Source organism: Sebastes umbrosus, chromosome 22, assembly GCF_015220745.1.
Source record: "Sebastes umbrosus isolate fSebUmb1 chromosome 22, fSebUmb1.pri, whole genome shotgun sequence".
NCBI lineage: Eukaryota > Metazoa > Chordata > Actinopteri > Perciformes > Sebastidae > Sebastes > Sebastes umbrosus.
In genome coordinates this window covers 3,790,661-3,809,898 of record NC_051290.1, presented here as the reverse complement: position 1 = coordinate 3,809,898, position 19,238 = coordinate 3,790,661, and the positions used below count along the sequence as shown (strand labels likewise).

At 41.1% G+C, this 19,238-nt stretch overlaps 1 long non-coding RNA gene across 2 annotated transcripts in view; it reads right to left on the bottom strand.

The window, feature by feature from the left end:
* Window positions 1-19,238, bottom strand: part of LOC119481473 — a 178,612-nt gene that overhangs the window by 34,812 nt on the left and 124,562 nt on the right. For both annotated transcript variants that reach the window (XR_005205197.1, XR_005205196.1), the window contains exon 6: window positions 5,308-5,437. This is a non-coding gene — a long non-coding RNA (uncharacterized LOC119481473). The remainder of the gene's footprint in view (window positions 1-5,307; window positions 5,438-19,238) is intronic.

Here is a 19,238-nt window from a genome sequence, read left to right as displayed (position 1 = left end):
AAGTTGTCGCACGATTGATAAGAGATCTGGATAAATATGACAAAATCTCTACGCTATAAAATCTAAATAAATAGAATAATTTAAAGAATACAAGAAGAGAACAGGAAGAGAGAGTTTGTTGAGATAAACTCCCTCTCTGTCTCAAACACAGTATTTTATCCATCCTGCGAATCAGCTCAGCAGCTTCGAGCCAGCGGTCAAATCGAATTATCTAACGTTTCAACCGTACAGCTTTTTGGGCTTCGTCACAGCTAATATTGATGTATTGTGTTCTGGGATTTAACCCGATTCCAAAACCACAGCGGCCGACTCGGTGATCCCTCAGGTGTCAGCTAGGACTAATACCTGGAATCAAACGCACATCTGTAACTCTGCAGACGCTTTGTTCTGACGGGTTTTTAGCCGAGGCGCTGAGCACAGAGCGGCGACCGGAGGGAGGGATGGAATTACCATCAGCCACCGCACAAATCCATCTCTGTGTTAGATGGCTGCTCAGAGGACGCGTTACACATTATTGACTGACTTTGCTGTTTTTAAAGTCACGGAACGACATTTCATTCCTATTAAATAAATTAATAAATAAGTCTATGAAATAAATAAATATGGCTACGAAATAAATCCTGCAATAAATTAACGAGGCAGTAAATATATAAATATATGTAAATATAAATATATAAATAAGTCAATATAGTTCAATAAGTCTATGAAAAAATACTGAAATATATAAGTGAGGCAATACATATTTACAGTAAATATATGTAAATATAAATACATCAATAAGTTAATATAGTTAAATAAAGCTATGAAATAAATCCTGAAATAATTAATGAGAAAATAAATATATAAATATGTAAAAAAAATAATAATAATAAAAACAAATATATACATATATATATATATATATATAAAATATATATATATATATAAATATGAAATATATATATATATATATAAATAAATAAGTCAATATAGTTCAATAAGGCTATTAAATAAGTCTTGAAATAATTAATGAGGCAATAAATATATAAATATGTAAAAATAAAAAAAAATAAAAAAAAAAATATATATATATACATATACATATATATGTATATATATATATACATATATATATATATATATATATATAAAAAATATATATATAAATAAATAAGTAAATATAGTTCAATAAGGCTTTGAAATAAATCCTGAAATAAATTAATGAGGCAATATATATCAATCAATATAGTTCAATAAATAAATAGTTTTTTATTTATTATTTTGTTCAACATTTTAAAATAACTATTTTTACTTTTTCAGAGGACTATTTTAATTATAAATAGCCTTTTCATTTTAAATAAAAAACTATTTATTTAACCTATTTATATATTGAACCATATTGACAAATTTATATGTTTAAATTTACATATAAATTTACAAACACAGGACTTTCAACCAGGCGGACGCTGTTCATGTCCCGTGTGAAACTAAAAGTAAATGTTCACTTATTCTCTCACGTCAGTCTTTACTCACGTTAGTGTCATTACTCCCGTGGAGTGGATGGTTAGCTCCTTAGCTAAAGTAGTTTACCAACTTTCCCTGCGAGTAGCCGCTATGTCACAAAGCACAAAGACCCGGGGATGACTTAACCGGGCCTTTAAAAAGTGACTTTCCTGCCCTCAGTTTCTCGGCTCTCTGGGCTGCATCAGGGCTACGGTTTCTGCACTGTATTCCAGGATATAAACCGAGCCAAGACCATGGCTTGTTGAGAGGGTCTGACGCTGATTAATACCTGGAATAAAAGCACAGATCAGGCTCTTTTTAACAGCAGGCCACCTATGCTGTTTTATAACCGAGGAGCCAACTGGAGCATGAAGGAGGAAATTGCAATCAGCAATCAGTTGTTGAATCTTGATTTCTTATCTCCACCAATAATTATTTCCAAGGTCTTCTGCAAAAAATCCAAGTAGCTGTTATATTTTGGGACGCAGACACTATTCTGGCCTGGAGGCGAAGAGGGTTTGTTTTCATGCCCTCAATATAAGACTCTCTGGGCTCCGTAACAGCTAATATTCCTGTATTGTATTCCAGGATATAGCCTGATCCAGAAACCACAGCGGCTGGCTGAGGATTCCCTCTGGCTTGTCTCGCTCTCTCTCTTTTTTTGTCTGTTCATTTTTTGGTTCCAACGAAGACAAAGTGCACAAAAAGGCGTCTGATTGCAGGAAATCACCGCCAGTCACCAAACACACGACGGCGAAGCTTTGTCTGCTTGTCTGGGGATAAAAATCACTAAACTGTTGGCTGGATGTTTGAAGACGAGAATAGTTCTCTGCCACTCAACGTAAATCTGTCTGGGCTTCGTCACAGCTTCAGCATCACTGTGTTCTATTCCAGGACATAGCCTCATCCAAAACCACAGCGGCTGGCTGAGGATTCCCACTGGCCTCAGGCATGGCTAATACCTGGAACGAGACACAGATACAGTTACTCTCTCTGTCTCAGCACATCTCTTTGCGGGATGGGTGAAGGCCGATACTGATGTTCTTGGCCCGGCGCCGCCAACAGCCGATACTTAATACAGTATCTCTGAATTTAAGCTTCCACTTCGACGCTTTGCACGCCAAAATCTGCCACAAAATTAGTATGCGATGGAAAAATGGAAAAGTATCTGGAAAAAACATGATCTAACAATAATGAAATATGTTCCCGCAGAAACCATTTAAATACTGAAACTGATAATAGTGTCTAAAATCTAAACCTCCATGTGCACCTCCTCTGTTTTGGTTCATAGTGAACTGAAACTGAAGCAACTTACAAGGTAATAAATATAATAGAACACCTGCAACGTCCCATGCCAGTTGCACGCTACAGGAGATTGTTGTTGTGCAGTGAAAACAGCGGCTATGTTGGAAATAACTCCCTCGTTCTCTCTTTTACTATTCCACATGATAAACGCTAAACAATGTACCGATGAAAATACCAGCACGCATAATGAAACTGCTCTATTATTAAGAAAACAGTTGGCAAATTTTTGTGAACTTTTTTAACACTAGACCATGGGGAAAAAGTTGAATCATACACTTCGAGGGACTTTTATTTTGGAAAATATCTAAATTAATACAGTAAAGATGTTTGATTTTCAGCATGTATGTAGTCAGAGATGTCCTGAAGTCAAATATATCAGAATCATTGTCAGGAATTATTATAAAAAAAAATTCCAGCAACCCCAAAATCAAAGAATAAAGACGTTTCCCTCACAAATTAGTTGTATTTTCTTTTTAATTTATAAGTTTGAAATGTATAGTATAACGGGTTATATATAGTATGAATAGTAATGTTTTAAACTTCTGGTGAATATAATCCAATCAATCTTATTTCCATATATGTATTTTGTATATACAGTTCCCTTTGTTAACATCTTATTTTGAAAACCGGACGTAGTCAAACGTGTCTACTTCCTCTAACTTCTCCAAGGTGGTCTCTAGCTCTCCCGTCAGCTCCGTTCTCTTTATACATCCATGGTCAGCTCCATCGGGGTCGTTTGAATGCATTTAACGTTTTAACATTCTCTTTCGTTTCGGCTCGCTGTGGTTTGTTTCGGTTGACGGATACGGAACGGATATGACGTCACGTTACTCAGACTACAACAATAAAAGCGGTAACTCTGCATAGACTCAGATGAATCACATATATCGATTCTGGCATTAAAAAAATCAATTTGCGATACATAGGCTGCTGTACATTATCCCTTACAAGGTTAAGGTTAAGAACGCTCATCGGGCAGCGAGTCTCGTAAAAGTGCAAGATTTCACAATTTGCGGGATACCTTCTAGACACGACCTGTGGACAAGGGTAGTTGGGGCTGTATAGCCGGTGGGGTTAGAAGTATATTTTCTTTGTTTCTGTTTTGTTGTTAGGAGTTGTTGTGTGGGATTAATTATGTCTTTGTTTCATTTCGTTTGCAGATGCCTTGGTGATTTATTTCTTTGTTGTTTTTTGGTTTTGATTTAACTTCATTTTGCCCGCCCCCGGTGCCGTTGTGGGCCGCCACTTTGTCGGCATCAGTGAACGCCTACGCGCATAACTTGTGATCTTGAGTTTTCTTTGTCTTGTCAACAAACTATGGGCGTGCGAGCCCTGCAGTTTGTTGTGTAACGCCAACCAACGTGTTTTTTAACCATGAAAGTAATATTTTTGTACTAATAAAGATCTATATTTGTAATACGATGCCACTTCCTGGGCGTATAAGTCTTAACGGCGTCTGAACCTGCGGTCTGTGGTTTTAGGGTGCCACATTGGTATAAATAGTAGATATCAACAAACTACAGGAAATGTCACTGACTCCTCCAAAACACACCTGCACAGCCAAACACTTGAGCGGTACATACAGGCGCTACTACAGAGAGAGAGGAAGTGGTGATGCCAAGATTGTATCTCCACGGTAACAGTAACACAGGGCGATAGCATCTCATGAGGGTGAAAACAGTGTGTGAGGCCTGTTTGAAGATCGAAGTGTGTGTCGATGTCGTGAGAGGTCACGGAGATGCTTGATGAGTTTTGTTATGGAAATAAAAAAGTTATTTGTTTGGACACACACACATGTGCTGTATGAAACATGCACACACACCTACACACACACACACATGTCCACCGCCGGCATATACACACATAATTGCTCACATACATGCACACACACACATGTATCCAGGCTCTGAGCATGGTTATATGGAGAGTAAACAGCGATGAATGAAGAAACACAGAAGCAGATGAAGGGAGTGAAACAGAGGATAAAAAGACTAAGAGAGAAGAAAAAGAAGAGAGAATAAAAAAAGATAATGAAAAAAGGAAAAGAGGAAGGAAGAGAAGAAAAAAGAAAAAGGAGGAACAGAAACAATGAATGGATGGTTGGAGTGAAAGGGGAAACAGTAAATGCTGTGTTACATTTATAGTTGAGCACTTTTCAGGGTCATTGACCTCCAACACACACACACACGCACACGCGCACACACACACACACACACAGAACACACACACACACGGTGATATATGTGACCGAGGGTCGTCCATAAATTTTTTAAATGGAAAAATCTCCTTCTGTTGATTTTTACTTTACAACAAATCAACCTGGGTGGTTTCTCACTGTGTGTGTGTGTGTGTGAGAGAGAGAGAGAGAGAGAGAGAGAGAGAGAGAGAGAGAGAGAGAGAGAGAGAGAGAGAGAGAGAGAGAGAGAGAGAGAGAGAGAGAGAGAGAGAGAGAGAAAGGTAAAGATGGTTACTGGGCATCATGAGCCGTTTGCTCGTATGGAATGATAACACTTGACTCACCCTGTTCCTCCGCTGCCATCACACCAAGCTGACAAAAAATCGACTGATGCACGTTGTTTCGTCGCCTTCTCCTTGTTAAAAGTTGCACATGAACAATCGCCCGTGCTCGCACCTTCAGCACCTTCAGCACCTGCAATGAGAGGAAACAACCAGTCAGTAATCTGCATCATTCCCCTTTAAACACGGTTTAATTGAAATTTATTTTATGCAACTTTTTTCAGCAGAATTTCTAGAATATGTTTCGTATTGCAACGCTCAAATCCAGAAACGATTGTGCAACATTGAGTTTGCATTCACATTCTGAGATTGATGGCGTTTTCACATTAGCTACGATTGATCCGTACCATGCCCGAGTACGATTCCCCCCCTCTCCGCTCAGCTTTCACATGAGTAAAGTTGCTCCGTACCCGAGTACACTTGCGTCATCATCCGCGTGTATTTGTTTATGTTGAGATCAGCTGTTCTAGTGGCGGAGCATCGTAAAAACACTTCATTCAAACTGGACAGAAACTAAATAAAACTCATCAAAACCGTCGTCGTTAGTCTTTCCAACAATCTCCAACTCTTAAACTCTTATTTCACCGAGTTTGATGTGAAAATATGCCGACTGTACACGCTGTTTCCCCCCGCTGTCTCTCTGCCCGCTGAGTAGCTCTCGTTCTTCAGAGGCAGACCATTAAATGAGTTAAATAAAATAACAAACATCGCCCCCATTGCCTACTATTGTCTATATTTTAAGGACCTCTCGCCTTCCTTCCTACTTTATCACTCATGGCCGTACAGTTTAGAGGATGAGATCGACGCATGATGCGCACATTAACAGACATACTGTAGATATGAAACAGTTTTTTAAGTATACAGATTTCGGAGGAGACCGGCGGCGTTGAAAAAAGCCTGACCTTTCAAAACTACTCGCTGACTGCTAATGTTACTCACGTTAAATAGCGGTCCACTTTTGTGTTTCCGCACGGTTGGCTTTCACACCTGATGCAAACCGTACCTGATTCCACATAATCCGTACTCCAGACCACTTTTTCAAGTGGACTGGAGTACGAATCCAAGAACCGTGCCCGAGTACGGTACGGAGTGTTCACACTAGTTAATCGAACTGGACTTTGGGGACAAGTGTACTCGGATCCGGGCCCGGGTCCCTGATGTGAAAGCACCCGAAGACCTTCAAAAAGTGATCTCGAGATCAAGACTGATCTTGAGTACTACTGGAGTGCCGGACAATGAGCGTCTGGACGGACATCACATGGACTTTGTATTTGGGATGGGAGGGTAAAGTCTATTTAATGTCTGGTCCAAATGATTCAGACATTTGCGTTGTCACACGCAGCTCCTCTGGGTAATGTCTAGATAAATTCAGGGTTGCAGTGCACGTGTGAAACAGGTTGTGGATTCATCACGTTGTGGGGGACAAACATCTGCTTCAAATCACAATATGGGGACTTAATCACCATCTGGGGACAAAAGTCAGGTCCCCGCAACAATAAAATAGTTTATCATTCGGTTACAGTTTCCTCACTCGTTGGCAGATTCTCCGTCCCGTTCTATTCTTCTCTATTCCGCCCGGCGGGTTGCACACGGTTACATAGTTGGGTAGTTTTCTTAACCTTTTGCCTCAGTGACACACTCCGCCGTGACGACCGCAGAATACACACTCCGACACACCTTAACCTCGTTTATACAGCTGTCTGAAATGTGTGTGTGTGTGTGCTGCTGACACGCTCTTGCTATATGAAATGAAATGGAGGGGAAGAGAAGGGAAACTTAAAGAACAACTATGTCTTTGTTAAAGATCTTAATCTTTCAATGGTAGAGTTAGAGAGTGAGAGAGGGAGAGATGGGTGAGTCAAAACTTAACTCATCAATCAGATTTGCAGGGCGAGGGGAAAGAGTGTGTGTGAAATCGACTTCTTCTGTCCAAATGACTGATTCACCCACCCAACAAACCTCCCCTCTATGACTCCCTCCATTCACCAAAGTTGAACTCTGCCTCTGGTGAATCCATTAATCACAGAGATTGCACTGGAATTCATTGATTTCTCTGCAAAATTATGCCGTTTTAGATGCTGGTGGACGTAGTCACTGTGATGTCACCGTGATGCCACCCATTGGTTTGTGGACTACGGTTTTGAAGCCCTGAGTTCCGAGTTCCAACCAAGCGCTTAATAAGACGTTTTTAGGCAACCAAAAATGAAAGGGTTAAAGTTCTACGATGAAAACATGTTCCAATCCGCGTACTTCCGTATTTACACTACGCTATTTTGAGTGCATAAGTGCGTTCACACTGAGAAGTATGGCAAAATGCAGTGCACTCTAAAATGCCCGGATGTTGTACTCAAAACGGTCAAAACATTGAGTGTGGAACGCTGGACATTTTTTCACACTCGTTGATCGCCATCTGCTGTACACCCGAACCTTATAGATGTAAGTTAAAACATTTCACGTCAACTCGTTTGCTTTTATTTTGCACTAATTGTTGTGGAGCACAAGTCATCGGTATGTTTATTGGGTTACTGTTGGAGTTTGTACAGTTTACGTACCATGAACGATATCGTGCCTGCTAACAACGATCGCAACATTTCAACGCGAGCCGCGGTGAGAGAGGGGCGCGGTGCAGCACAGAGTATTCGATTTGAGACGACCCTACCCCGTTGAAATTCACGCACTACTCAAGTAAGTACAGAGTGCACACAGTGCGCTACATTGAAGTGTACTTGCGGAAGTACGTGGATTGGAACACACAGATGGACAACTCCCAGACTGGACAACGCTGTAGTAGCATTCTGAAATAAGATCGCCTTTCTTGCTTTTGGCGTGTCATTTGTACGCCATGTAGTCTTTACTGACAGCAATGTAAACGCAACCACGTAAATATGCTACGTTTAGAGCTGATGAGGTAGAATTAAAAAGTGAGGAAGACTGCTTATGTCAACGCTTACGGGTCCAACAAAAACACAACTTCTAACCAGGAGACCGGTGTTTTGTTTTGTAAGTTACGTTAGTGATGTTTGTCACGTTTGTTATGTTGTTTGCGTACATATTTTACATAGTTTACGTACTTATTTTAAGCCCAACCATGACGTTTTTCCTAAACCTAATTAAGTGGTTTTGTTGCCTAAACCTAACTGCGGATGTTATCGTAGTTTTGTTGCATGGCGTGCAAATGACACGGGAAAAGCCTAAAGTACATCCTCATGATATGCATGAATGACACATGAATGTCTGTGTATTGTCGTGCTATTTATACACCTGCTCGTAAGACTGGGTTGTTACTGTGTATAGTGTTATATGCTTCTAATTTGGTGTGGATTTTGTTTGTATTTTGATGTCTTCTTTCTGTAGTCTGTCTTGCATGTGTCTGAGACTGTGGAGGCCATCTGAACTTGAGTTAACTTTTAAGCGTGGGTCTGCATCTGCGACACAAATGATGTCGTTCTCCGGCTATGCAGCGGTTTCTCCTTCAAATACACAGTTTGGACACAAACACACATCCAGAAGGAGCTTTTGACCATCCTGTCCTTGTGTGTTCTGACCGAAGGCAGCGCTGACCCTGAACCAGGAATGTGGTGGTTTAGACTGCGCATCCGTCCTGTATATGCTTGTGTTTGTGAATCTCTGGTTTGTGTGATATATGTGTGTTTCAGAGCATGACATCATGGTGTGTAATGACAGGAAGCTGGCTGCTCGGCGTGGGAATCAGATCCGCTTGGCTCCCGTGGGAAGGGGAGGAAGACGCTGGATTAAAATATGAAAAACGATCCGTCTACCACTCCATCAGTATTATTCCTTCAAGATAATTATTTATAATATGTGCAGGGCATGAATGAATATTTGGTGATCTAGGACTTTAACTGTCAAAAGCAATTTGTACCACAAATTTGAAAACTAAAATGAAAATATAGTGTCTTATAGTGTCAGTTAATGTTTTATGGATTCTTTCAGGTACATACCTCATATATATTTTAGGAGCCAATAGTATTTTTGGAAAAACTATTGCACAGCGTTTGAGCCTATTTTTTTATGCTAAATGCAGTACCTGTGAGGGTTTCTGGACAAAACTTTTTAATTTCCTTGTGTTGGTAATTGATTTCTAATAATATATATATACATACATGTGCATAAAGCAGCATATTTGTCCACTCCCATGTTGATAAGAGTGTTAAATACTTGACAAATCTCCCTTTAAGGTACATTTTGAACAAATAAAACGTGTGATTCATTTGCGATTAATCGCGCTAATAAATTATATTAATAATCAGCGTTGTGGCTAGGGATGCACCGATACCGATGGGGTATTGGGTCCGATACTGTGCTCATGTACTCACAAAACGGCTCCGATACAACGGCACCGATACCACTTTACGGCAGCGTGATGTTAGCCTCTCGTCACCGTCTTTCGGGTCCTATCGCACGCGCTCACGCTCCACCTCCCCGACGGTGCGGGCGAGACTGACCGGTGGTGTGCCCGACCCCGCTGGGCCGGGATCCCACCTCAGCAAACGCGCACCGGCCATCACTTTCATTGCGCCACGGGGTTTTGCTTGCACCCTCTGACTCGCGTCTGCGCTAGACTCCTTGGTCCATGTTTCAAGACGGGTTGGTGGGGTTGCCGACATCGCCGCAGACCCCTGGCGCCTTTTACGTGGGCCAAGCCCCAATCTGGGGGACACAACGCAGTTGGGGTGCACTAAGGACAGTCCGCCCCGGTGACACTTTGGCCATGGCTCCGGGAAGCACCTTCGCCCCGAGCCTTTCCAAGCCGACATAGAGCCGGTCGCGGCGCTCCGCCTTGTATGGACTTTTGGCACAGAGAAGTACTCGTATCGGTACTCGGTATTGGTGAGTACCCAAATATAAGTACTTGTACTCGGTCTGAAAAAAAGTGGCATCGGTGCATCCCTAGTTGTGGCCAATCAAACTTGACTGTTCAATTTTAGAAAATATGTCATAAGTAGGGGTGCAACGGTAAAGAAAAGTCACGGTTCGGTGCAAATTCGGTACAGTGGGGAAAAAAACTCAAAAGCATAAGGACACGTTTTATTATTTTGAACAGAGCGGTGTCAAATAGAGACAAAATCCTCCAGCCCCTTCTGGCAACTATTTTCGTTATAAAACATGAAAACACTTTCCCAAAAGACCAACCACTGAACACACTGCCAAAAGGCGTAAGTCAACTTAAGAGAAAAGAAAAACATATTTTTTAATAAATGTCAAAATATTGTTCGTTGGATACATTGTCATCCACATGTTTATGAAGTTTTAATATTAATTATTGAATTTAACAAACAAAGAATAGGGATTTTGTAATTTAGCTCTTCTGTAAAGTTTGTTAAATGTCATTTACGCCCCTCTGGTTCTCACCCTTCGAAATATTGAAGGAAATAAAATGTTGAATATCGTCGTAGATGTGGTACCACATCAGTAAAAAGGTATGATTTTTACCACGGTCATTACTCATGTCAGAGCTCCATCCACAGTTTGTTATACTCTTTTGTTTCCAGACCATGATGTCTCATTAGTATCTGTAAGATATCGACTCCACTTCCATTTAGCAGGTGGTCTGTGAACTCAAAACGCAGCCAAAGCTGGTACATTAACAAAGAACAGTTAGTTTCTACAGCGAGGTGAAGACAGAGCGGGCCGGCGCTTGCTTATTCTGGATGTGCTTCAGTACTGGAGCGGCTGACGATGAGTGACAGCGGGTAATACACAAGGAAGGGAGGGGATGATGAATCAGAGAAGGTTTGGCCGTGCTTATTATTCTATGTGTGTGTGTCAGCTACCAGCACATACCGGTGGTGCAGTGAGTGTATGAGCCCAGTCTGTCCATAACCACGCAGGAACACTTCCACTTTCACCCTGTTTCACTTTTAGAAGAAATCAAACCCACGAGGATGAAAAGATGAAAATGTTTCTGACCTTTTAAAGAGTCTTAAGGGTTATATAAGGTACACCTTCGGCTTATCAAGTTCACGGAAGATGCCTCGAGTAAAAGCCATCTGATTGTCTGCAGATTTTAAAATGTCGGACTACAGAAACAGAACCTGGATGAGAATAACAGAGACGCACAAACTCAAATGATGAAACGGAAAACAGCTGGAAAAGACAGAAGATATCGGCCGTCATTACAAACCAGTCAGACACGGCAAACAAGACAGTGTACTAGGGATGCACCGATACCGACACCAGTATTGGGTCTGATATTGTGCTCATGTACTCGTACTCGCAAAACGTCTCCGATACAACGGCACTGATACCACTTTACGGTGGCGCGACACCACCTCAGCCGGCGCGCACCGGCCCTCACTTTCATTGCGCCACAGGGTTTCGTTTGCACCCTCTGACTCGCACGTGTGAGTTAGACTCCTCCTTTTAAGTGGGCCGAGCCCCGATCTGGCAGCGCGATGAGGTTGGGGCGCACTGAGGACATTCTGCCCCGGTCGACAGTCGAACTGGAAGCAGGGGGCCGTCCCCGGCGGGGAGAGAGGGCGCAGAGAGCACTTTGTCCACGGTGCGGCAAGGTCCGGGCGGGGAGCGTATTGGGGAGCGGGGAGAAGTGCTCGTATCGGTACTCGGTATTGGCGAGTACCCAAATGTAAGTACTTGTACTCGGTCTGAAAAAAAGTGGTATCGGTGCATCCCTACAGTGTACGATTGCAATGACGTGTGAAAACAAAAAATGTTATTCTTTGTCCTCAAAGTCTGAGCCCATGGTTCTCCGCTGGCAAATTGGTGGATTGCGCCCTCCAGGTTGGGAGCGAGTCTTTGCCCCAAGCGAGGGAGTTAAAGTATCTCGGGGTCTTGTTCACGAGTGAGGGAAAAATGGAGCGGGAGATGGAGACAGGCGGTTCGGTGCGGCGTCAGCAGTCATGTGGGCGCTATACCGAACCGTTGTGGTGAAGAGGAGGGAGCTGAGCCGGAAGGCAAAGCTCTCGATTTACCGGTCCTTCATAGGGTGACTTAGGGTGAGGAGCTCAGACATCCGGAGGGAGCTCGGAGTAGAGACACTGCCTCCTTTGCGTCGAAAAGGGTCCAGCTGAGGTGGTTCGGGCATCTGATCAGGACGCCTCCCTTCGGAGGTTTTTTCCGGGCATGTCCAACTGGTAAAAGGCCCCCGGGGTAGACCCAGAACACGCTGGAGAGACTATATATCTCGTCTGGCCTGGGAACGCCTCGGGGTCCCCCAGGAAGAGCTGGAAAACGTTGCTGGAGAGAGGGACATCTGGAATACCCTGCTAAGCCCGCTGCCCCCACGACCCGCCCCGGAGAAGCGGAACAAAATGGATGGATGGAAGGATGGATGGATGGATGGATGGATGGATGGGCACGAAGGTGACATAGAGAGGGTGTATTTCGATGCGATACGTTTTTATGAACCGTACTTGAACATATGAATCAAGCTCGTTATTTAAATCATATGAAAAGCTTTTGTTTTCAGTTCAGATTGTCCTCCCAACTCCTAAATTGTAAGTGTTTTGTTTGATTCATGCTGTGCGACACATTGAACTGCCAACTGAATGGCAGAAAGAAGGTTTATGTATTTGTTTTTGACCACTCCTAAACATTCCTCGCTGACTCAAGCGGCCGCATCGCGACCACATCAATGTTTTTCTGTCTTGACTACGTGACACACTAACCCCTCCGCACCAATGTCCTCCGACGCTCTGCGACCACAGGAGGCTTCCTCTTCAAAACTGTTTTGGAAAAATCTGTCGATTTCATCATGTTCCCCCCGTCAGGAAATAACACGTCATGTTGACAGAGAGGGAATTCCAACAAGTCAAAATTCAAGAATTGTGTGTGATTTAACACACTGGGATGGGATGGTTTGGGAACGCCATTTAGTTTTTCCAAGACGGATTTCCATGAATGTCACTAATGATGTCTGTGGTCTGTCTGGGCTGCAGATGGTCAGAGGTCGACGGATGGGCGGATGGATAGATGGAAGCAAAATGGGGTAAGGAGAGCAAGAGGAGGGGAGATGGAAAGAAAGTGAAGGAGCAAAGAGAAAGAGGAAAATGAGGGAGGAAAAAAAAAACAGGGAAAGACCCAGAACGGGAAGAAGATCAAGAAGGAAAGGAGTAAAGGAAGGAATAACCATCATTTATAGATGGTAAATTCATAGTTAATTAAACTTAGTTCATCGTTATTTTACTATTTACAATGAAATAATAATTAATAATGTTTACTAATTATAATTAATGATATAATTTAGTTTATGTAATATCACATAATTAGTTTATGAATTATAGCTGATAAGAGACGATAACAAATTATATTCTGATTACATTAGTATTTATTATTAGTTTATTGTTCATTTTTCATACTATATTATTTGATAATAATAATCAAATGATTTGTTAACTTTTAAGAAATTGTTTGCAAAACATCTATAAATATTACATACATAGATGGACCAGAAACCAATTATTAACAATTAACAAAGTATTAAATATTTATCTAAATAATGTTTATAGATGCTTTACAAAGTATTTTATTTTAACCATTTAACAAGGTATTATAATCATCAGTTGCAACTTTATAATAATAATGTATATAAATGGTTTAAAAAAAATTATTAACTATTAACAAAGTGATATAAATATTTATCTATGTAATGTTTATAGATGTTTTTCAAACAATTACTTTAATTTTTACAAATAATAACTTTATTAACAGACACTTATATATATATATATAGTATATAAAATGTTATGATGTGTGCAACGATAAACTGTTAAAATAAATGAAATTACAGCATTACTAATAATTAGTAAACATTATTAATTATTTTGTTTTGTTAACTGTAAAATAACTATTAACTAAATTAAATTATCAATTTACTACAATTAATACTAATTTTTGGGACAGTGCCGCTGCCGCACTACTATACTATAGAATAATTAATAATAATAATAATAATAAAAATAATAATGTTGAATATGAATAATTTTGTGCGATTATTCCTTTATTTCTTGGGCTATTTTGGTATTTATACATTATTATTTTTATTGCATATACTTATACATAAAAAAACAAACAAAGAAAGAAGCATTAAAATACTGATTTGGAGGTCGATAACCACGGCAACGGTCGAAGCTTCGAAGCATTCGGGTCAGCCCTACAATTTCTCATTTATAAATGATGGTTATTATAAAGTGTTCCCGAAAGATGGAGGGAAGACAGAATGAAGAGCGAGGGGAGAAAAGGAGGGAGGTGAAGAGCTAGAAGTAGGTGACAATGAGAGACTAAAGGTGGATGATGGAAGTACAAAGGAGGTAAAAAGTTGCAGAGAGAAAAACATGGAAGAGCGGAAGAAAAGATGGAGTGATTCGGAGAGAAGAAAAGAGTGAAGAGGAGGAAGAGGAGAAGGAGTAATAGATGAAGGAGGACTGGAAGGAGGGAGGTGGGGCTCACCAACTCCACGTCCAAATGTTAGCCGCAGACACATGACTTCGGCCAAAGCCTTAAAGGCATCTGAAGTGCTGTTATATAGTTCATAACAACTGCTTCTATCATTATTAATAATACCAAACCACAAACTGGAATATGTTTTTCTGCCTTTTTCACCAACCTGACAATTGGTTATGCTCCACACAGACCAATAAAAAAAGCAGCAAACTAGCTTGCACTTATTAAACGAGCGCTTGCACTGCGCTGTGCTGCAGTGGCCCCGGCAATATGATTATGCACTTTAACAACCTGACAAATGAATAATATTCCATGCAGGCTAATAAAAGATACTGCTCTCCTTGAGAAGGGGCACTCAATAACAAATAATAAATGTCAACAACTGTAATGAAAATCACCACACAGTCTGCAGAGCCGAGGCGTTTCCATTCTGCTCTTGTGAGGAGCTAAACTGCAGTGATTTTCCTCAGATAGTAAGAAAATGTTCATTTTCACATTGATATATATATATCAATTAATGTTTTACATCTGTTTGACTTCACTCTACATTATTTCTCTACATGTTTGATGACAACTTTGAGTTGAGGATTTAAACAAGATCAAGTTAGCTAACTATTCAGGCTGTTCTCATACACCAGGGGTCAGCTACATGCGGCTCTTTAGCTCCTCTCCAGTGGCTCCCTGTGTATTTATAAGTATATTAGTGGAAGTGAATAACTGTTTTTTTGTTTACATTTTCATTTTTATTTATCATTGTTGTAGGTCTATGGTATGACGGAGTATTAGGGCCACATTGAGGAAAAAATAAATCAGAGATTTTGCGATTAAAATCATAATATTACGAGAATATAGTCATAATATAATAAAGTAGTAATTTTACATGTTATTTTCTTTTTTTCTCTTAAAGTTATGACTTTATTCTCGTAATATTACGACTTTTTTTCACTTTCAACGTTAACCCTGTGATGTATACTGTAAAAAACACGCGAAAAAGCCTAAGATGCGTTATCATGACGCAGAAAAGTCGTGGTATTTATACGCTTTCCCATGAGATCGGGTTAAAAATCAACAGATTTTGATTCAGGATACCACTGCTTTAGTTATTCTAACCCAAACTACGACCTTTTCCTAAACCTAACCATGTAGTTTTGTTGCCTAAACACTGCGGGGTCAATGATCGCTCGTGTTGCTGGACATTCGTAGGAAACGCACAAAAAATGACAAAATAATTTTTCATAAGGTATCATACAAACTGTTACATGAAGATATGTAGGACTATTCCTTAACCCACAGTGTCTTTGTTTATTTCTACATGTTAAATATTTTGAGTTTTTGGAACGTGCTTCTGGTGGTGCTACGCTAGCTGATCCTGATACTCAGACCCTTTTGGGAATATGATTGTTGATGTGGATCAGCACCAAGTAACTGCTTAAATTGAAAAAAGAAAAGTTTTGAACCCCGAAGCAGCCCTTTTCTTCTCTGTGATTACATTTCTTTAATTAACACAAGGTTCCTGAAAGATGTTGAAAAGATGTAGGACGGAGTCATTCCTCAGTTCGCATCGCTGGGAGTGTTTATTATTTCCTTGTCTTGCTGTGTACTCTACCGGTGAAATGAACAAGCCATGACTCCGTCAAACACAAACATGAACATGTAAACTTGAGTTTAGTCACTCAGTCCACTGCGCCTGATTTCATTTGGAGCTGGTGAACACACACCAACACACTCACACACACACTCTCTAGTGAGCAATGCTGTGGTCATCTGAACCACAGCTAAACATCCTGGTACCAGACCTCAGGTTTGCCTTGTTACCATGACAGCATTGTCTATTATGGGATGGGAATGGGGTGAATCCGGGGTTAAACCACACGATTGTCTCTGTGTGTGTGTTTGACTTTAGTGACCATCTGCTGCCACTGTTACTTATGTTTATATGTGTGTGTGTAGTCATTCACTGTTGCATGGCTTACGTGTTTTTCTGCATGTGTGAGTGTGACAGGCTGCAGATTACAGGTCTGCTACGTGCTGGCTGCGAGGCGCGGTGACTCGTCACTATATAAACACAAAGTAAACAAAGACATCTGACTTTTGGCTGCCCTTCTGCGCAGTCATTTTACAGTGTAATAGTGTCATTCATCCTGCCCGGGTCGAAGGAGGAGGCTCGAGACCGTCAGGACTCCTGTGCTAATGTCAAAACATGAAGACACAGTCTGGTATCGATCCCCAGGGCGTGACCGCGACCATTTCACAAGTTACGATGTTAACTGCAACCGTTTCACAATGCTAACCACGTTACAACGTTAACTACATGTTATTACGTTAACCAGAACCGTTTCAATACGTTAACCATATGTTGATGATGAGGATGACGACGGCTCAAAGCCAAGATGGTGACGGCCAAAAACCAAGATGGAGACGGCCAAAAACCAAGATGGAGACGGCTCAAAGCCAAGATGGTGACGGCCAAAAACCAAGATGGAGACGGCCAAAAACCAAGATGGAGACGGCCCAAAGCCAAGATGGAGACGGCCCAAAGCCAAGATGAAGACGGCCAAAAACCAAGATGGCGATGGCCAAATTGCCAAACTCTAGGCTTCAAAATCGTAGTCCACAAACCAATGGGTGGTGTCACGGTCGAAGAACGAGTCATTCATGAGCACACACCCACTGAGCCGAAGAAGACCAAGTGAGTCGCTGTTCGTCATCGCTAACAGTCATGTACTTGTTGCTATAACTGGCATGAAACTCTTTGTTGTAGGTGAACCCAATGAACCAAAAGAGTTGTTCATAAGTCGGCTCATTGAACAAAACAAACCGGGCGAGTCATGTATTCAAACTCCTCCAGCAAAAACCAAAGTCAGGAGCCAGTTTTATCCATATTTGTTGTTTTTATCCATAAAAAACTGTTTAACATTGTGTTACTTTCTAAAGTGTGTCATTATTACTCACCTGAAGAGAATATTATTTTAGGGACAAGCATAGTCTTTGTGACTCATGCCGGTTCAAGTGACCTCTGCTTGGCCTCTAGGTGATGTCGAGACATGACCGATGAAGAGACACTAACAGAGACAGAGGAAGCAGTAGGTGTTTGAGTACAAGTGTACATCTGTCTGTTTGTGTGTAGCACTGAAATGTTTAAAGAGGAGGGAGACTGTTCCTTTCCAGTGACATCAGTGCAGAGGAAGAGGCTGCTATAATAGCCCCATAGTGTCTTTAAACTCCTGTCCTGAAATCCTGGCAGGTCAGCCAAAGGCTACAGGAGCACTTGTCCTCATGTCTTCTCTTCTGTCTCTTTATTTGCAGGTATTTCGTCCTCTTTTTTTTCCCAGGAAAAGATAAACAGAGGACACTGATGAAAGTATACGATGAGAAAGAGGCCAACATGGAGGAAGACAGATAGGATAAGAGACAGGGAGAAGTACACAAGACAGCGATACAGATGGCTAAGTTGTGCCAAGTATGTGATTGGCTGGGCCCGATAATGGAGGCCTATACGCTCCAGTAATTGATTGGCTTTCTGATCCCGTTCCAGTCGCTGATTGGTTGTGATGGTGTCGCAGTCCAACAGCAGTGTCATCCAGCGGGCAAGGAGAAGACTCCAAAACCAGGAAGTGACCAGGGCGCCGCGGCATGTCAGGTCAAAGCACCATGTACCGTCCCGCTGCTTGGTTTTATATACGTAAAGCAATTATTTCTTAAAACGGAGGGTGAGGGCCTAAAGGGGGCGATGACTGAACTAAAGCCAAACTGATTGGCAGTGAAAGTTAGTTGGCCATTCAAAACGTTTTAATGTCATGCTCAGCGAAACTGTGTTCATCCAGAGTTACATGTGACTTTGAGTTACATGTGGCACATCCACACTTATACACCAAATATAGAAACAACAACAAAACTATTAACTGTTTTCCCTTAATAAAAACCTTGGAGGTTTGGATTGACTATGGGGACTTTGCTGATTCATCATCCAGTAATGTTGGGCTGTCACAATAACCGCAATATGGCAATACCACGCTACTGACAAGCCAACCGTAGGGGATGGCGAGCAACCACCACAACCGCTGTGTTCATGTATTCTCTTTTTTTAAATCTTTGCAATGGGAGTGCAGCGTACACTGTGCTGCAAACGCTAGCAGCGTAGAAATTTGAAAGCGCAAATGCGGAATAGATTTCTAGAAAGTAGTATTTGGGTAGAATTAACTTTTATTTTGAAACATTAGGTCCATCCCTATTTTCCTGTAAACATACAGTGAGAGTTGTGGGCTTTTATTTTGAAAAACAAGCCTCATCCCGAGCTTTCTGCTGAACAGCATTCACACAACAACAGCCTTAACGTTAGAGCATATTTATATAGCACTAAAATCTGAATAAATTAAGTAATTTGCACCAAGGTTTCCAAATCATTTGGTAATCATTAACAAATATTTAATATAGTATATAAAATGTGTGTAACAATAAACTGTTAAAAAGGTATAAATAATAGCATTACTAATAATTAGTAAACATGGTCG